Genomic DNA, 21,509 nt, shown 5'->3' with positions numbered 1-21,509 from the left:
AGAAAAACTCTACCATTTGTTACTCTTCCAAAATTATAAGTGTCACACTTTAATATACTTTGATTTGTCATCATTTTGATTTTGCTGTCACATCATCACGTCGGGTATGTTGTCTCGACTGTAATTTTTTCGTTTTAGCTCTGATTTGAGTAAGTGAAAAGTCGTCGAAATCGTTATTCCCAACCTTATATTGTGGATAGTTCAAAATACTGAAAATAGTTAATAATTAAAACTAGATTTGTTATCATCAAAACATCAATCAATTAATGGATTGAAATTAAGTAAAATGAGATCAGGACCAAAAAGCAACACATTGCACATGCGAGGATGAACGCGCTTAGGGGAAGAATATGTTCGTCCACATTCTGACATGTGACACCCTTTGATTCACTCATTTGATTCCAAGGGATTGCAATCCTTTGTGAGCATGAAATTCCTTCGTTTATTCTCGTAATGACATGTGGCACACTCGTGTGATACACGAGTCATGAGTCTAATGAGCAGTTTGGGTTGGCTTGACAAGTAGACAGAGCTGGTTATCGAGTCGGGTCGAGTCTTCGAGACACGCATCACCGTTTGGTGCAAGAAGCGTCGCTCCATTCCTCTCGCGGTGTGCTACTCTCTTAGTTAGACGCAGTCTTCCATTGGCGATTTGACACATGTCTTCGCCCCTTCCTGAAACATGTCCTTCCTATGGCTGCATGAATTTTCTAGATTTCGATTAGATTATCCCTTTCTTTAGATTTTTAAAACTTCCTAACTCAAATGAAATTGGTTTCTTGACTAAACCTCCTTGCATAGGTATTTTTCTGGTAATTTATAATTAATCATAAAAGGAAATAAATACGTCAAAAACTATAAATCTTATTATTTTTGACGCACACTAGAATGCTGTCTTCCGATCTGAACTAGCTCCGTCTTCCTTCATGAATATTGTGCGAAATTCCTCCAAGAACATCAAGATAATTCTAAAGAAAACTCCGAAGGAAAACCAAAACCAAAAACCCAAAATTCTTACATTCGTTTCTTCTTTGATTCTTAATGGATTTGAGTAGTCCAAAAGTTGAGAATGGTTCGTCCAAGGCTACTAAAGCAATTCTTGTGAAGGAACTTCGACAAAATTCTAACTTTAAACTATCCTTTGTAGGACTAACATCCTCACCCCTAACTAGGTAAAAAGGTTAAAATTACTATTTTCTTTTATATTTTTGTCTGAGTCATTTTTCTCTTCTATCTTATTGACCAACAATAAAAGTCTTGCACTTGAGCTTAAAAGGAAAAAAAATCAGATATTTAATTTTTGGTCTAGTGTTACAATTGTACTTTATTCACCAAGTTAGGTTATTATTCACCATACAATTGTACTTTATTCACCAAGTTAGGTTATTATTCACCATTTAATTTTTGTAGTTAACAATATAATATTTAAATTAGTTGAGATAAGTTTAGATGAGTAGGAAGGTTTGAGATAAGCTAAAAAAAAATGAGTCCATTTTATTTTATTTGGGAGAACAACGAAAACAATATTTTATTCTAATGACCAAAATCAGTCTATTAGCATTTAAATTATATTATGTCATTTTTAATTAATGTGATTAAAAAATTGATTTTTTTATAGCTCACTTTTACCTTACATATAACGAACTTAAATTTCTATATACTCATAGTTCCTACTAACGTCTCATGCTTATCTCTATTGCGGAAATATAACTCTTAAAGAAAACATCATCTATAATATAAATGTCGAAAATATTTAAAACATTCTCTTCTCTGGGAAACACAGTCATGGTCTTATGTGTTTAAATACGAATTAGTGAAATTTAGAGAAAATAAAAACAAATATGCAAAACAACATATTTTAACATAAGACTAGAAATTTAAATATGAGTCTACCTTATGCAGGTGGCATAGTCTCTGCTCGCGATATCGCCGTACATGTGCGTCTTGCCTTTACCTGAAAAATGATGTGGCACACGACTTGAGTATTTCGAAAAATACTCAGTAAATGGCCCCACTATAGGGAGCCATGCAAATGCAAACACATGCAATCATGCTCTTGGGACCTATCTTTATTCTCTAGGGGTAGCCTCCAATCTCGGACTACTATGGATGTGTAGTGCGAAAACACACGATCCACACATGCGAGTGTGAATCTCCATGGGGCTCGCACACCCCTTGGACCCTCTCTAGTCAAGCTAATCTGTAGCGATGTCTAGAGGTCAGTAGAACCCCTTGGTGTCATGCTCCCCATAAACACCCTCTCATCATATTGTGCTCATCCACACTTATCGTCTCTAGGGAAGTATCCCTATGCTTATGAACATACAATATGCATGAGATTTTTCTAAATTCCATCCTATCATCTCTTCTGACAAACCCTCTAGGCCCATCTCTTTGTTGCATTAAGTAACATATGCTTGTTGGATATTTATATTAGTATCATTTTCATGCACTTAGGGTTGTGTCTTATGTCGGCCTATCGACATGATGCAATATGACACCATCATCATATAGCATGCTTAATATGGAAAACATCAACATATTAAGACAAATGTCATGCAATCATTATACTCACTATATTGCCATAAAGTGCATCAAACATATCAAGTACGTCATTCATCAAAATATATATATTACGCACATCATCAAGCATCATAACTCATACATCATCATATACTAGTATACGACATCATACGATACAACTCATACATCATAAATTTTAACTCATACAATTTATAGTCTATTCTATAGTAAGGCCACTTGCTTGGTTGGCATCGAGTATATCAAATAACCAAAGTTCTTGGAATTCGGTTTCACTTATATCGGGCTTTCACCTATTTTAAATATAAACTTAATTGACTCAATAAAAAATCGAATTTCATGTTTTCATTGTTTGTATAGTGTGTTTGGTAATAAAACTTAAATTTAAAAAAAAAATATTATTTCATGTTGATTGAATCATATTCTCATATTTTTCCTTCCTCTTTGTCACGACCCGATTTTCGAGGCTTCGAAAAACCGAATCGTGGCTAAAAAGATGAAATAAAAAACAAACAAAAAAAAAGAAAAGAAAATAAAAAGAAGAGTGAACTAAAAAGATGAAAATCAAATAAAATTAAAATATTTCAAAAGAGCATTTAAGTTTACAAAAAGAAAATAAAATACAAATATAAAAGGAATTCGCAAAAGACTCCAAAAGACTGAAAAGGGACTGACGCTCCGGAACGACCCCCTCTGTGACCGCACAGCTCTCGAACGTTCCTCCATCTCGACCGGCACCTGACAAAAAAAGTAGATAGGAATGAGTATAAAAATTATACTCAGTAAGCCACCTACTTGTAGGCTCTCTTAGCATCTTAGTTTAACAGAATTCCCATGGTTTCCTACTTCGGTTCTAGGACATCTGGTTCTAATCTTAGTCCCTTGGGGCTTGCCCCTTGGGTTTCACCGGTTCGTCGTCCTTTCATTAAATGCCTAGAGGTTCCTTACGCCAAGCTAATATGGTCGGTATTTCTCTATGAGGCGCTACCTCTACATGGCTATTTGGGACTACATGGTACCTAGCCTAGGGGTGTGCTGAATACCCCTACGCTCATATAGTCCCCCTATGGGGGGCGAGACCCAACCTGTTCCCATGTAGCTAATGGGCTGTACGACGTGGGGACACATTTCCCATGTGAAATGGCTAAGAGCAGTAAGGACTGATCAGGGACCCTTGGTCCTCCCACGAAGCTATGGATACCGTTCTCATGCTAGCAATCTTTGAACACTCCGAGGTCCTTTCTTGCCGTGGTGAACCGCTAAGTTCCTTGGGGAAAATTAAGTCTGGCTGGAGCGACATATCGCTCCTAACAGTAATTCTCTAAGCTTATCATAGAAATGGGCCTTAGCAATTAACAGAGTGTGCATGCAACCTTCTTCTAACATCATAGTATGTAATTCATGCAAACTAGGCATATCGGCTCAACGGGGCGATGACCTCCATTAAGCACCCAGAGCACAAGTTTGCGCTCAATGGGGCGAATTCGTCCATCAAGCACCCGAAACACGGCATACACAATTCTAACATAAATTAAACGCATGCATACATACGGCGGAAGCTTAAAGGCAACACTCATGTAATTCACCCAGTACAAACATAACAATTAATTTGACTAATACTTTACATGGAGAGCTAATATGAAGCAGAACTACTAACATGCATGCAAACCAAGCGAATCCTACAAGTATTTCTTCTTAAATTCCGGGTGGTGACTTACCTGGTTGACGCGTGCCCTTTTTGCTAGCGTTTCTTTGTCCGTGAGGTGTCCAAAAATATTGATTTCTTTAAATTAGGTCCTTATTCACGTAAAAACAGTATTAGAACTTGAAACGGGACAAAAATCAGGCAAGNATGCAAACTAGGCATATCGGCTCAACGGGGCGATGACCTCCATTAAGCACCCAGAGCACAAGTTTGCGCTCAATGGGGCGAATTCGTCCATCAAGCACCCGAAACACGGCATACACAATTCTAACATAAATTAAACGCATGCATACATACGGCGGAAGCTTAAAGGCAACACTCATGTAATTCACCCAGTACAAACATAACAATTAATTTGACTAATACTTTACATGGAGAGCTAATATGAAGCAGAACTACTAACATGCATGCAAACCAAGCGAATCCTACAAGTATTTCTTCTTAAATTCCGGGTGGTGACTTACCTGGTTGACGCGTGCCCTTTTTGCTAGCGTTTCTTTGTCCGTGAGGTGTCCAAAAATATTGATTTCTTTAAATTAGGTCCTTATTCACGTAAAAACAGTATTAGAACTTGAAACGGGACAAAAATCAGGCAAGTAGAAAGCAACCGGGCCAAATTGGCCGTTCCACGCGCGCTCACGCGCCAGTAGCGCGCTGGGAGTGCCTGGTCACGTGCGCGGGAAGGTGCTAGTCGCAGGCTGCACGCGTGCCTGCCACGCGGGTCGGCCGGTCCGGTCCGGTCCAGTCGACTCGGCTCGGCTTGCAGGCGACACGTGTCGACACCTCGATGGAGCTGCGTTGCTCCAGTCGATGGTCGACGCGTGTCCGGCGCTTGTCGCCGCCCTCCGCCGCTTGCCGGCCGCCCCTTTTTTTTTCTTTCTTCTTTCTTCTCTGTCCTCTAAAAACTGAAACACAATCCCCTTTTCCGATTTTCATATCTTTCGATCCGTAGATCGGATCGATATGATTCCTTCAGCAAAGTTCTAGATCGTTTTACGGGCTACGTCCTTGTATTTTTTGTAATATTTTTGCTTGACTACTGGACGAGTTAAGAGCGTCGGAAGTTCGCTCACCGTTCTCAGATGATTCTCGGACCTCCGCCTTCAGGTTGAGATCTCGGCCAAACTTCTTCACAGATCATGCGTAGAGTTGTTCCTAGATGAATATATCAAGATTTCAACAAAGGAAAACCGTAGATCTGAGAAAACGTTCAAGATCCTTACCTTGCGGGTTTTCCAATTTCTTGATGAAAAATGGGACTCCGGCCACCCACATTCTCTTTTCCCTTCCAAGAAATTCTCCTTGTATCATGATCTTCACCTTCTTGCATCATGATCTTCACCGGAATAGACTCCAACGGTAGTTTTCGGTGAGTTTTCGGTGGTTCATCCCTTCTTGATATGAACCAAGAGACATCATTCATACAATATACTTCAATGAAGATGTGAAGAAAATGTTGTCAAAATTATCAAAAGAGGTTGCAATTCATGTCACATTGAAGAGGAATGAAGTTTGATGGTTATAAATTTTGGGTGGGTTTTACAATTTAGAGTAATTTAGAGGTATTGTATTTTAAGACATTTATTTACTTTAGATTACATTTACATAATGGCTAATTATGGTCATTAAGTATGAATGTTACAACTTTTGGAATCCCTTTAATAGTTTCATTTTGAGGCTATATAAAGCCATGTATGTTGTATTTGTAAGGTAGACTTGGAAAATATAAAAAGAAGCATTTGTGCTTTTCTTTAGCCAATGGCTAAGTTTCTTTGCAATTCTATGTAGTTTAGATTGCATGTAGAATCATTCAAGCTCGACATGATCAATCTTGCTTGTGGAGTGATTCGAATCTCAAACAAGTGTTTGAGATATTTGATCAACAAGAGTCATTCAAGCTAGACATGATCGATCTTGCTTGTGGAGTGATTCAAATCTCAATCAAGTGTTCTTGCCTTGAGATATTCGATCAACAAGGTAATCCGAATCTTATTCCCCTTGTAGTTGATTCCTTATCTTATCACTTCTTCTCTCTCTAGGTTCTCTCTACCCCTTTGTCTCACTATTTCTCTTTTGCAGGACTCTGGATGGGGTTTCATTTGGACCCCTTAGGTGGTTGGAGGGGCACATTTACCTTCTCTCGACTTTTCCTATTTTTTTTTTCTTTTTCTATTTCTATTTTTCTTTCTTCAGGTATTACAAACTCTCTCCCCCCCCCCCCCTAGAAACTTTCATCCCCGAAAGTTGGCGTCTCTTGGAAGAGTTTGGGACATGCCCCTCTCCCGTCTTCTTTACGTTCTCGGGTTGCCTCTTCATTAAGGTGGTTACTCCCACGAGACTTTTACTAAGGTGGTCACTCTTTCATACCAAAACTTCGCGTCTTGGTCTGACCCAATAGGGACTGGTACCCGTATAGGCGTACTATCTCTTTGATATATAACTTATCTCATCAATCTACTCGATAAGTGGTCTCACCTGGGATGAGGTGAGTTGTCTTGGTTGGTCTACCCCAACTATCCACATCACGTTACGAGTCAGTTTAGTCTTTGGCAAACCCGAGATAAAACCCACGCTCACTACTTCCCATTTAAGGGTTGTAGCAATCTTGTTGGACGCTATCTCGATGCCTTAACCTGCTAGCAGCATCGTCTTACGAAACCCGCCATGTCTCTCTTCATTCTCAAGCCACCAATAGCATCTCTTCAGATAACTTCGTACATCCTAGGTGGAACGTATCAGATGTATTGTGGGCTTCAGTTAAAATGTCTTTTAGGATTTCCTCATCTCGAGGAACACACAAGCAGTCTTGCCACTATAGAACCCCGTCTGAGGAGATAGAATACCTAGTTGGTTTTTCCGCCCCAGTCTGACTCCACACTTTGTTAAGGTGTTCATCAAATCTCTGGGCATCAAAGACACGTTTTCATAAAGTAGGTTGCATGGTCATCTGTGCTATGTTAGCGATATCACCATTAACTACAACCCCGGTTTTTAGCGTTCTTCATTTCATCTTGTAACTTCCCTTGCTTGGTGATCATTGTAGATGTATGAACGGTCTGTGTCATTCCATCTGCATGACCAAGTACTCAAGGCTTTTTAGTCAGTGTATGCTTGCACTTTTCTCCATGCTCGTAATGTTGCCCTATCTCCATGGCAAGCACGACTGCTGCTAGTTCAAGGTCATGAGTAGGGTAATTTTGTTGGTGCTCTTTCTGCTTTCTTGAAGCGTAAGCTACTGCCTTACCATTCTGCATAAGCACGCACCCTAAGCCCTTACATGAGGCATCTCTATACATTACAAGGTTGTCTAGCCCATCTTGAATTGATGCAGTCACCAACCTTTGCTTAAGTTCCTGGAAACTCTGTACGCCTGCTGGTATTCGTGTAGGCGCTACAGAGATCCTGGAAATATCACGTACGAGTCTTTCGAAAGATTTCAAGAAACTTCGTACCTTAGTGACTGTGGTCAGTTTTGGCCACCTCATAGCTACTTCAATCTTAGTGGTGTCTACGATGAATTCTCCGCTTGACACCACATAACTTCGGATGTCATCTCAGACAGCCAACACTAGCACTTAGGAGATCCTAGCGCATGATTGATATGTTCATAACACCACCAAAACCTTCCTCAAGTGTTCATTTTCATATCGTCAAAGACGACTACAATGATGATAGCAAGAGAATCTTATGAACCTTCGATTTTTGTAAACTTACACTTTCACAAGGCATTGGTCGGGTCGAAAGGGCTTATCAGTAAACTCACCTTCCTCATGACTCTGGAAGGCAGTCCTCGACATGTCCCTCTCTTTGATCCTCATAGGAGGTATCCTTAGCTTGTTGAGACCCTTATGATCCTTACTGCTTCACCAAAAATGGCCTCATAATTGCATCTCATTTGGTTAACACAGGTCTTTCCTCATATGAGACGCCCCGTCACGTAGTTCGCTTGAGTATTAATACTCATTTGAGCCACGTATGGGCTCTTTTGANATGACCAAGTACTCAAGGCTTTTTAGTCAGTGTATGCTTGCACTTTTCTCCATGCTCGTAATGTTGCCCTATCTCCATGGCAAGCACGACTGCTGCTAGTTCAAGGTCATGAGTAGGGTAATTTTGTTGGTGCTCTTTCTGCTTTCTTGAAGCGTAAGCTACTGCCTTACCATTCTGCATAAGCACGCACCCTAAGCCCTTACATGAGGCATCTCTATACATTACAAGGTTGTCTAGCCCATCTTGAATTGATGCAGTCACCAACCTTTGCTTAAGTTCCTGGAAACTCTGTACGCCTGCTGGTATTCGTGTAGGCGCTACAGAGATCCTGGAAATATCACGTACGAGTCTTTCGAAAGATTTCAAGAAACTTCGTACCTTAGTGACTGTGGTCAGTTTTGGCCACCTCATAGCTACTTCAATCTTAGTGGTGTCTACGATGAATTCTCCGCTTGACACCACATAACTTCGGATGTCATCTCAGACAGCCAACACTAGCACTTAGGAGATCCTAGCGCATGATTGATATGTTCATAACACCACCAAAACCTTCCTCAAGTGTTCATTTTCATATCGTCAAAGACGACTACAATGATGATAGCAAGAGAATCTTATGAACCTTCGATTTTTGTAAACTTACACTTTCACAAGGCATTGGTCGGGTCGAAAGGGCTTATCAGTAAACTCACCTTCCTCATGACTCTAGAAGGCAGTCCTCGACATGTCCCTCTCTTTGATCCTCATAGGAGGTATCCTTAGCTTGTTGAGACCCTTATGATCCTTACTGCTTCACCAAAAATGGCCTCATAATTGCATCTCATTTGGTTAACACAGGTCTTTCCTCATATGAGACGCCCCGTCACGTAGTTCGCTTGAGTATTAATACTCATTTGAGCCACGTATGGGCTCTTTTGACAGTAAGGGATCCTTGCATGAGTCCTTTGCGTTCACCTAGGCTAACTCATGCAGTATCTTTATGACTGAGCTAGTCACGTCTCCTCTCGTAATGATTTCTCATTACTGGTTTTTTCGATCACGTGAATCTTTCAAGTTCTTGTACCATATTCTAGGGAACTCTCTAAAGACTATTATTTGATAGCTAGCCTTCCTCAGATNTACTTCCCATTTAAGGGTTGTAGCAATCTTGTTGGACGCTATCTCGATGCCTTAACCTGCTAGCAGCATCGTCTTACGAAACCCGCCATGTCTCTCTTCATTCTCAAGCCACCAATAGCATCTCTTCAGATAACTTCGTACATCCTAGGTGGAACGTATCAGATGTATTGTGGGCTTCAGTTAAAATGTCTTTTAGGATTTCCTCATCTCGAGGAACACACAAGCAGTCTTGCCACTATAGAACCCCGTCTGAGGAGATAGAATACCTAGTTGGTTTTTCCGCCCCAGTCTGACTCCACACTTTGTTAAGGTGTTCATCAAATCTCTGGGCATCAAAGACACGTTTTCATAAAGTAGGTTGCATGGTCATCTGTGCTATGTTAGCGATATCACCATTAACTACAACCCCGGTTTTTAGCGTTCTTCATTTCATCTTGTAACTTCCCTTGCTTGGTGATCATTGTAGATGTATGAACGGTCTGTGTCATTCCATCTGCATGACCAAGTACTCAAGGCTTTTTAGTCAGTGTATGCTTGCACTTTTCTCCATGCTCGTAATGTTGCCCTATCTCCATGGCAAGCACGACTGCTGCTAGTTCAAGGTCATGAGTAGGGTAATTTTGTTGGTGCTCTTTCTGCTTTCTTGAAGCGTAAGCTACTGCCTTACCATTCTGCATAAGCACGCACCCTAAGCCCTTACATGAGGCATCTCTATACATTACAAGGTTGTCTAGCCCATCTTGAATTGATGCAGTCACCAACCTTTGCTTAAGTTCCTGGAAACTCTGTACGCCTGCTGGTATTCGTGTAGGCGCTACAGAGATCCTGGAAATATCACGTACGAGTCTTTCGAAAGATTTCAAGAAACTTCGTACCTTAGTGACTGTGGTCAGTTTTGGCCACCTCATAGCTACTTCAATCTTAGTGGTGTCTACGATGAATTCTCCGCTTGACACCACATAACTTCGGATGTCATCTCAGACAGCCAACACTAGCACTTAGGAGATCCTAGCGCATGATTGATATGTTCATAACACCACCAAAACCTTCCTCAAGTGTTCATTTTCATATCGTCAAAGACGACTACAATGATGATAGCAAGAGAATCTTATGAACCTTCGATTTTTGTAAACTTACACTTTCACAAGGCATTGGTCGGGTCGAAAGGGCTTATCAGTAAACTCACCTTCCTCATGACTCTAGAAGGCAGTCCTCGACATGTCCCTCTCTTTGATCCTCATAGGAGGTATCCTTAGCTTGTTGAGACCCTTATGATCCTTACTGCTTCACCAAAAATGGCCTCATAATTGCATCTCATTTGGTTAACACAGGTCTTTCCTCATATGAGACGCCCCGTCACGTAGTTCGCTTGAGTATTAATACTCATTTGAGCCACGTATGGGCTCTTTTGACAGTAAGGGATCCTTGCATGAGTCCTTTGCGTTCACCTAGGCTAACTCATGCAGTATCTTTATGACTGAGCTAGTCACGTCTCCTCTCGTAATGATTTCTCATTACTGGTTTTTTCGATCACGTGAATCTTTCAAGTTCTTGTACCATATTCTAGGGAACTCTCTAAAGACTATTATTTGATAGCTAGCCTTCCTCAGATTTTGAGGATGCTATGTCAGTGTATTCTCTAAGACGTATCATGTCTCTGCTAGTCTTTCCTGGTTACAAGTCACCATCTCACTACCCTCTGGTGGTCTTTAGCATCCCGTTGTCTAGGAGTTCTACCTCTATCTGAGCATGCTTTACAAGTATGGCATCACACTCATGTGTGTAGCTAAAATCTTGCTCTTTGTAATCCGGGTGACCTATACGAGGGTAGGTTCTTACTAACACACATCTAGGTTTTCTCTCTCCAGACGGCGATGGCGTGACCATAGCTTGACCTCTTTTCCTGCTGTTCTCGACCCCGAGGTTCACCGGACTACCTTGACGGTTCTATGTCCTTTACTTTGTGAGCATGCCTATCCTGACCAAAGGATAGATTAAAACTCGTTTTTTTTTTTGGTCCTAATAACCACGTGCTGCATTTAGACTTTGTCCTTCCTACCAAGGTCCAAAGTGACTTGTTCTCTATTAGTTGATCCATCAATAGGAATATCATGCACTCCATATCTCTTGAGTGGCATCAAGCGTGCATCATGCTTTTGGAAGTCCATAACTGAAACTTAACTCGTGAAGATTCCAACCGACCTTGAAGCCATGTCCTCCATAGCTTCACTCTCAATGTTGGTGAATCTTATTTCTCGACCTTCAACTTAACCAAACTCACTTATGAAATTGGGTTGCTTGAGGGTGCATAACTCTTATAATGGTCACCCTAGTCTGTAAGAACTTTGTCTGGGTCTACTATGTGGTCTGCCCTAAGGCATATTCTACATTGTCTAGGCCTAAAATGTGGTCACAAAGGAGGCATGCTTGACATCTAGAATTATGGTCATGGGAGGTTGAGCCATAGGTATACCATCTCTTACTAGACTTTAGAAGGTCTGATATACATTTCTATGGGTTGGACGTCACGCACTTTGCAAAGTCACCCCTTTGCCTTCCTAAGGCCAGTAAGTTATAACGTGAACCCTCTCGGCCTTCTCACAATAACTCAAATCTAACATCGACAGTAATAGAGTGAACATTCACTATTAAACACTCTAAAGAGTAATCATAGTTACCACTTTCCCAAGACAAACATCAAATTGGCCTTGCAACCACTCATATCCTACTAAACAGGGTTAGAATGCTTACCTAGTTGCGGCGAGGCGTGTTGTCGAGCTGAGTCACAGAGATATACGACTCTCTATCCTAGAAAAAGTCTACAGAATCTAAAAGATGACTACTCTGATACCAATCTGTCACGACCTGATTTTCGAGGCTTCGAAAAACTGAATCGTGACTAAAAAGATGAAATAAAAAACAANTAAAAAGATGAAAATCAAATAAAATTAAAATATTTCAAAAGAGGATTTAAGTTTACAAAAAGGAAATAAAATACAAATATAAAAGGAATTCGCAAAAGACTCCAAAAGACCGAAAAGGGACTGACGCTCCGGAATGACCCCCTCTGTGACTGCACAGCTCTCGAACGCTCCTCCACCTCGACCGGCACCTAACAAAAAAAGTAGAAAGGAATGAGTAAAAAAATTATACTCAGTAAGCCACCTACTTGTAGGCTCTCTTCGCATCTTAATTTAACAGAATTCCCATGGTTTCCTACTTCGGTTCTAGGGCATCTGGTTCTAATCTTAGTCCCTTGGGGCTTGCCCCTTGGGTTTCACCGGTTCGTCGTCCTTTCATTAAACGCCTAGAGGTTCCTTACGCCAAACTAATATGGTCGGTATCTCTCTATGAGGCGTTAACTCTACATGGCTATCTGGGACTACATGGTACCTAGCCTAGGGGTGTGCTGAATACCCTTACGCCCATATAGTTCCCCTATGGGGGGCGAGACCCAACCCGTTCCCATGCAGCTAATGGGCTGTACGACGTGGGGACACATTTCCCATGCGAAATGGCTAAGAGCAGTAAGGACTGATCAGGGACCCTTAGTCCTCCCACGAAGCTATGGATACCGTTCTCACGCTAGCAATCTTTGAACACTCCGAGGTACTTTCTTGCCGTGGTGAATCGCTAAGTTCCTAGGGGAAAATTAAGTCTGGCTGGAGCGACATATCCCTCCTAACAGTAATTCTCTAAGCTTATCATAGAAATGGGCCCTAGCAATTAACAGAGTGTGCATGCAACCTTCTTCTAACATCATAGTATGTAATTCATGCAAACTAGGCATATCGGCTCAACGGGGCGATGACCTCCATTAAGCACCCAGAGCACAAGTTTGCGCTCAATGGGGCGAATTCGTCCATCAAGCACCCGGAGCACGGCATACACAATTCTAACATAAATTAAACGCATGCATACATACGGCGGAAGCTTAAAGGCAACACTCATGTAATTCACCCAATACAAACATAACAATTAATTTGACTAATACTTTACATGGAGAGCTAATATGAAGCAGAACTACTAACATGCATGCAAACCAAGCGAATCCTACAAGTATTTCTTCTTAAATACCGGGTGGTGACTTACCTGGTTGACGCGTGCCCTTTTTGCTAGCGTTTCTTTGTCGGTGAGGTGTCCAAAAATACTGATTTCTTTAAATGAGGTCCCTATTCACGTAAAAATAGTATTAGAACTGGAATCGAGACAAAAATCGGGCAAACAGAAAGCAACCGGGCCAAATTGGCCGTTTCACGTGCGCTCACGCACCAGCAGCGCGCTGGGAGTGCGTGGTCACGTGCGCGGGAAGGCGCTAGTCGCAGGCTGCACGCGCGCCCGCTTCCGCGTAGTCGCAGGTCGGTATGTCCGGTCGGCTCAGCTCGTGTATGCGGTTCGGCCCAGCTTGTAGGCAACACGTGTCGACGCCTCGATTGAGCTGCGTTGCTCCAGCCGATGGTCGACGCGTGTCTGGCGCCTGTCGCCGTCCTCCGCCGCTCGCCGGCCGCCCCTTTTTTTTTTCTTTCTTCTTTCTTCTCTGTCCTCCGAAAACTAAAACACAGTTCCCTTTTCCGATTTTCATATCTTTCGATCCGTAGATCGGATCGATATGATTCCTTCGGCAAAGTTCTAGATCGTTTTACGGGCTACGTCCTAGTATTTTTTTGTAATATTTTTGCTTGACTACTGGACGAGTTAAGAGCGTCGAAAGTTCGCTCACCGTTCTCGGACGATTCTTGGACCTCCGCCTTCAGGTTGAGATCTCGGCCAAACTTCTTCACAGATCATGCGTAGAGTTGTTCCTAGATGAATATATCAAGATTTCAGATCTTGATTCACAAAGGAAAACCCTAGATCTGAGAAAACGTTCAAGATCCTTACCTTGTGGGTTTTTCCCTTCCAAGAAAGTCTCCCTGCATCATGATCTTCACCTCCTTGCATCATGATCTTCACCGGAATAGACTTCGGCGGTAGTTTTCGGTGAGTCTTCCAGCCGGTCATCCCTTCTCCTCTCTCTAGGTTCTCTTTACCCCTTTCTCTCACTATTTCTTTTTTGCAGAACTCATGGGGTTTCGTTTGGACCCCTTAGGTGGTTGGAGGGGCAAATTTACCTATTTTCCCCTCTCTCTACTTTTCCTATTTTTTTTCTTTTTCTATTTCTATTTTTCTTTCTTTGGGTATTACACTCTTTGTATTTTTTTTTTTAATTTTTTTTTTTACTTTTGGTCATTCTCAATGGATTCTTATTTTCTTTTCTTTCATCACAATTGACTATGTATCATGCATCTCTCTCATTCTCTTATTTTATTTTTTATATTTTATTATTATTATTATTTAAAGTATTTTTCCCATTTTCAATGGTTTCTCATTTTTTTTCTTTCCTAAAATATCACGAAGCAATTTTTTTTGAATCCGGTCCAATTTGGGTCAGGTTGGGGTTCCAAAAGAAATTGATTAAGTCAACTCGACCCAATCTGAAAATAAAATAAATAAATAAATAAATCAAAGTCAAATAGCCACAACCAAACGATTGAACGGGGCCAAAGCCCAAAATTGAAGCCCACGTTGTATTATCTGTCACTACGTCCTGCGATGCTGTACACGTCTGGCTTCTACCGTTTGACTGCAAGTCGGAGACTTTGTCTCTCGGACTCATCTCTAACCTTTTACTATTTGTCTCTTTTTCGGTCTTCATTTTTAGTCTATCACCCTCGCACAGTCTTACTCCGAGTCTCTCAGTCTCACTTTTTCACTCTGAACCTCTCAGTCTCTCACTCTCAGACTTCGACTCTCCTCTCCGCGACGTCGTAACGCTGTGGTCTCGACTCTTCTCTCCGTCTCTTAGTCTCAATCTCGATCTCTTCTCGTCGTCGACAATGGATCTCTCCTTCTCTTCTCTCGATCTCTCGAATTCAAACTGAAGTGTTATGTAATTTTTTATTTAATAAAACTGAAACGGTTGTGGATGAGGCATTTTTTTTTTTGTCATTTTGGTGGTATTCAGATTGGGATGGTATTTTGATGACATTTTTATGCACTCACCAATACTTTGCACGAATACTTGCACTATGCAATGCTGCACTCCATTAACTAGATAGGTGGCAACATTAGTTATATGGCATCTTTTTAGGGAGGTTAAGTTAAATTTAAAAATTAAAAAAAAAAAAAATGGAACCCGAACTCAACCCGAGAATAGAGGGTTGGATTGGGTTGTGAAAATTTTTGGGTTGGGTTGGGTTACCCATCCAACAAACCCAAACTTTTGGATTGGGTAAAAAAAAACCCCTCAACCAAACCCAAACCCAAACCAGACCATGTACACCCTACCTCAAATAATCTATATAATTTAACCAATAATCTATTTAATGATGGATAAATTTTCACCATAAATTTTGAATTTTATTAAATTTAACTAAATTTTTAGGAAAATGTTAGTGGTTTTTTACCTTTTATTTAATTTTCACTCATTTTTTTCATAAATATAACCAAAAAAAATTGATTAATTACTTGGAAAGAACTTAAAATTTTCAATAAAATATAATTGATTTTTTTTTCTTACATAATTTGCTTCCAATTTCACAACAAATAATATATTTTAAGAAATTTAAAACTACATAAAGGTAGTATCTTGATGTGGATCGATACTATCCATTATTCTTCAATTGAGAAAAGTCTACACAATAGGTATTTCCAAACAATTGTGCTGTTTTTTTTTTCTTTATATTTTTCTTTTTTTCTTTTTTTCTTTCAGTTTTTAGAAAATCAATGACAACGAAAATAGTGAATGAACTGGCACGTGATCAGTATTGTTATTAATTTGATGGTAAAAAAAAACCCCTCAACCAAACCCAAACCCAAACCAGACCATGTACACCCTACCTCAAATAATCTATATAATTTAACCAATAATCTATTTAATGATGGATAAATTTTCACCATAAATTTTGAATTTTATTAAATTTAACTAAATTTTTAGGAAAATGTTAGTGGTTTTTTACCTTTTATTTAATTTTCACTCATTTTTTTCATAAATATAACCAAAAAAAATTGATTAATTACTTGGAAAGAACTTAAAATTTTCAATAAAATATAATTGATTTTTTTTTCTTACATAATTTGCTTCCAATTTCACAACAAATAATATATTTTAAGAAATTTAAAACTACATAAAGGTAGTATCTTGATGTGGATCGATACTATCCATTATTCTTCAATTGAGAAAAGTCTACACAATAGGTATTTCCAAACAATTGTGCTGTTTTTTTTTTCTTTATATTTTTCTTTTTTTCTTTTTTTCTTTCAGTTTTTAGAAAATCAATGACAACGAAAATAGTGAATGAACTGGCACGTGATCAGTATTGTTATTAATTTGATGTATAATTGAATTATAAACGTAACTAAAATGTTAAATTTATAATCAATTTAACTATAATAAAATATGCTACAAAAATTAAAATAATTACATTATGTCTTTTTTTAAATAAGAAAATTATTAAAAATATTTTATCTTTAAAAATTTCATGGATTAAAAAGTTAATAAATCTTGTAAACACGACGAATATGTAATAAAAAAAACCTTGTAAACACCACGAATATACTATTTCTTAGGTTCTATCTTTCTTTTCACTCAAGGTTGATGCATACTACTTTTCTACACATAGTTCCCATACATTTGCATAAACCCCGCTAGTAGGCTCGTTAATATATTCCTTATGTCTGACTATGGGCTAGAACACACTCACACTGTCAAAAACCATAAAAAAAGAGGGCATATAATAACGTGGCATACGTCACAACGTACTGGAAAAGTAATCAATACTTGTGTAAAATACCACATGCATGAAATCCTGCATTAAAAATCATGGTTCAAAGTATAATGTACATAATACTTCCATACTTATCATGACATAAATTTCCTATGAGACTTATATACACATTCATGCTCATCGTACATGATACATCATGGTGTCTCAAATGGCATAAACGTGACCATATTGACATAGCAAACATACTCAACAAATAGGAAATACATGCATAAAAAAAATTCATAGAATATCATATCATAATTAATAACACGGAAATAGCCCCTGGTCATGTATTAATTATAAATTTGAGAAATCTTCATGTCTCTTATCTCGTAAGGAGATAAGGACTGGGATATCTAATCCAAGTCTGAACAATGGTTTTACAGTGACTTGGACAAGACCGACATGGAGATAGTTAAACTCTTCACGATGTTGGAGTATAAGAGATCTTGAAAAAAGATTCAGAGATTCCCTATTGCTATGAATTGGGATGTTTTTCTCTGAGAATTTGATGCATGATCTTTGAGTAAAATTGAAGGTTGAAATTTGGTAGATAGTTTTAGGATCTACCTTTGGAATAGTCCAATTTTGGAGTTGATCTTCATTCTAGCAATCTGATATTCTTGATTGACTATATTTGAGATGGTGAGATTTTCTCCCCTTCTATGTTCATTTGAACTTTCTTCTTCATCGGTAGAACATTTGAAATGGTTTGATTTTCTGAGCTTTTTGAGAAATTCGTTATAGATAAGATAAGAGATAGAGTAGAATGATTTTTCTCTGAATTCTTCAATTGATATTCAAGAGAGAGCTATCGGCCGATCGATGCTCTCCTTACATTGATGAAGTCCTTTTATAGACTTCGAATTTGAACGTAAATTTGAGAAACGCCAACTAAGAGATAAGATCGAATCTAGCAGGACAGGACCCTGCAAGATTTGTTTTCTAAAAGTAGGAAAAGACATCAAGTAAACTAATTATTTAAAAGACTAATAATTTACCCACACTGATAATTCACATATGAGCCTTCACTGTGTGGCTGACAAGTTGTCAATCTTTGTTTTGTCTCTGATAAAGTTGTCACGATATAGATAAGATTTTTCTTCAGAATTTTTCATATGACTAAGCACCCAAGCTTGCCAATGGACTTACTACGCTTCCCGCGTCTTACCACCTGGAACACAAGGGCTATTCGCTCAGCTATCACATACTCCAAATTCTTCTGAATTTTCTTATCATCCTCCTGGTTTCTGCAACATCGTTCTTAAAGATCGAGTAACTCCTCTTCCCTCACAAAAATTGAGAGACTCTGATACCATTCCTACGCTTAATGACTTGAGCTCTTACAATTTACATGAGCTCTATTATCCTAGCTTAATATAATACAATTAATACATATATTTACATTTTTCCATGTTCATCAATTTCTCAATGAAAATAGGAACTCCTTTTACATCCATAACTTGATGAAAGAGGAATGCCATATTCATCCAAAGTATGATGAAAGTAGGAAAAGATGCATCAATAATAGAGAAAAACCAAGATAATAAAAATCCAAAAGATGGAAAGTTGAAGAAGCAAAGTGAGAATATTTCACTCACGAATTCATTATTTTTTTTTTTTTTATTTTTTTTTTTTACAAATAGTTTAATGACTATTCAGTGATATTTACAAAGGTGGTTGAGAATCCAAAAATGGATGATTGAGATCATAAATCGTGTCTTCATCTTCTTCTTCTACAATAGAAGGAGAAGACGTCGACCGACTGATACGGCCTCTTGAAGAAGCTTTTGAAAATTAGCTTCTGAAGTTGTCTGGGCTAATGCAGCGAGTAGCTTCGACTTTGAATTAAGGAATTCGGAGGTCTTGGATAAATCCTGAAGATGGCCATTCTTAGATAGCCAGATCTTTACCGCTTTGATGTCTGCGTGGGTATAAATATATTTATCCCACCATTCCATTTTGATAGTTTTAAAGACCTGTTTTATATGGTTTTCGGTTTCTTTCATTTGAAAATTCCAAGTTAAAATCCAAGAAATTTGAAAGTATACCCAAAAGCACATGGTTAATGGAAATGGGGTTTTGAATATATTTTGAATGAAGTAGCAGAACCATTCCTGTATTGGAACTGGAAATATATCTTTGGGTGATCCAAAGATTTTCCACCATTTGATGAACCAAAATGGGTAATGAATTTTATGAGCATTCTGGCATAATTGAATAAACCATGAGTGCTCGTAATTTTGATACCAAATGACATTGAACCACGCCATCTGATAGTCTCTGCATGAGTAAGAATGAGGAACAAAAGGTTTTGAAAAAATCTTCTCCGTGTATGGATCTTGATTCCAATCGTCGAGTTCATGACTTTGTAAATTTTTAATTTTGAATACGCAATTTTCGAAGGATCATCGCGACTTGGAATATGAGTAATTTCAACGGACTTTGTGTCGACTAGAATGAATTCATAAAACCTTTTGGTTCTATGAAGATCTTCTGGGATATAAAAGAATCCCGATGGATAGGCTTTTTTAACGACTTCGCCGATTTTTGGGTTGTCGTATTCTAGTTCTACCAGAGCTTCTGGTATAGACACAGATTTTTTAAAATAGGTTCTGATTTCAGGAACTGGAGAAAATCAAATCGGAACAACCGCGTCCGAGTAGGTTGAGGGGACAGAAGGTCCCTTTGAAGTGGATGAGATAGTAGGTCTCGATGGAGTAATGGCAGATGGCCGTGTTGAAGAGGCAGAAGGCCTCGCCGGTGTGATAACCTCCGCTTGTTTTTTAGAAAGCTTTGCTTTAGACCTGGTCACCAAGGTGAAACCACCATCCAATCCATTGCATAGCTGTCAGACGTCATTGGAGTAGGTGTGCTTGAAGAAGCATTGGGCTTCTTCCCTTTTTCGATCACTTTCTTTCCGGTCATTGCTGGGAGAAGGAGATTGGTTACGGAGAATTTTTCTTTGAGAGTAAGAACTCTCTTGAGAGGTAATCTGCCAAGGGGTTTTCGACCCCTTTTATAGGCAAAATTTGGAAGTAGAAGAAAGATAAAATGGCTTGCCATCTAGCAAAAATTTGTTTAGACACAAGATTCTTGACATCCTTTTCTAAAACAAATTTAGATGCNACTGCTAACAAAATCAAAAGAAAAGATATATATATATAAACTAAAGAGCATGAAGCAGGAAAGAAGTAAAAGAGAAATAAAGAGAGCAGGAAAGAAGTAAAAAAAAATAGAGAGAAGGCATACAGAGTAAAAAAAAGCAGGGAAGAAGAAAATACAAAGAAGGCCCGAAAGTAAAAAAAAAATAGAGAGAAGGCATACAGAGTAAAAAAAAATAGAAAAGGCAGGGAAAAGAAAATACAAACAGGGCTAGAATATAAAATCAAAAGAAAAAAAACACAGAGCAAGAGAAAAATAAAAGGGAAGAGTTGGGAGTAAGAATGGATCCGAATTGACCAACAATATGATTAAGTAAGTATGGATTAAAAATTGGTCAAGAATATGTCTTGAACAAAAATGGAGAGAAAAAGCAGAGTAAAAAAGAATATCAAAAGGGAAGAGAGAAGTAAGTCGAAATAAAAAATAGAAAATGAAATCTTAATATAAATAGAATATATATNGAATATCTTGTAACGACCCAAAAAAAACTAAATAATTAAATAATTAAAATAATAATTTTCCCTAAACTACTCCCCACTAACCCCCTCTCTCTCCCAACTATCTCTCCTCAACCAACTCATGCTTAAAAAAAACCCAAATCAGAATACTGGATGCATCTGAGGTTCCTATAATGAAAAAAAAATACTGGGTGCGTTCCTACCATGAAAAAAAATACCAACAACCAGATTTGCAAGGAGAGCTGGAGATTTAATTATTGGAGAGAGATCTTGCTTTGGAGAGAGATCTTGCTTTGTTATTATGGTAAGTCATATTTCAGATCTTTTCATTTATCCCAATCAGATTTCCTTTTCCTTTATCTAATTAATATCTTGTTCCCTGCCCATTTATTTAGATTTTTTGTTATGATGTTAGGTCATAGAAAAATAACCGGAACATATTTTCTTTTCATTTGTCTAATTATTCAGAATTAGATCCCTGGTTCTGTTGCCCACATATTTAGATTTTTGGTTATGATGTTAGGTCATAGAAAATAACTAAAACAGATGAGGCAAATATTTGTCAACATAACAGATAGAAAAATAAATACAAAATAGAGAGTAAAAGAGAAGAATCGGAACAAAAAATTAATAGGTAAATAAGAAAGAGGAAAGAAGAAAGGAAAGATTTGAAATGAAAATTTATGTGTGAATTTTAGATTTTAACAAAATTAAAGGAAGAAAAAAAAA

At 38.5% G+C, this 21,509-nt stretch overlaps 2 long non-coding RNA genes across 4 annotated transcripts; both read right to left on the bottom strand.

Annotated features, from left to right (window-relative positions):
- Nucleotides 1-419: 419 nt before the first annotated feature.
- LOC111783188 lies at nt 420-14,401 on the bottom strand. Of its 3 annotated transcripts, XR_002813315.1 has the most exons (4): nt 14,234-14,401; nt 14,073-14,154; nt 13,445-13,524; nt 420-697 (listed from the first exon to the last, which is right to left on the bottom strand). It is a non-coding gene; the product is annotated as an uncharacterized LOC111783188 (long non-coding RNA). The 3 variants fall into 3 exon arrangements; XR_002813314.1 differs by lacking the exon at nt 420-697 and having other exon boundaries at nt 13,254-13,524; XR_002813313.1 differs by lacking the exons at nt 420-697; nt 13,445-13,524 and having other exon boundaries at nt 13,926-14,154.
- On the bottom strand, nt 5,134-5,536 carry LOC111783189. The gene is made up of 2 exons (XR_002813317.1): nt 5,470-5,536; nt 5,134-5,401 (listed from the first exon to the last, which is right to left on the bottom strand). It is a non-coding gene; the product is annotated as an uncharacterized LOC111783189 (long non-coding RNA).
- Nucleotides 14,402-21,509: the final 7,108 nt, after the last annotated feature.

The sequence above is a fragment of the Cucurbita pepo genome, chromosome LG20 (genome assembly GCF_002806865.2).
Source record: "Cucurbita pepo subsp. pepo cultivar mu-cu-16 chromosome LG20, ASM280686v2, whole genome shotgun sequence".
NCBI lineage: Eukaryota > Viridiplantae > Streptophyta > Magnoliopsida > Cucurbitales > Cucurbitaceae > Cucurbita > Cucurbita pepo.
This window is presented reverse-complemented; position numbering and strand designations above follow the sequence as displayed.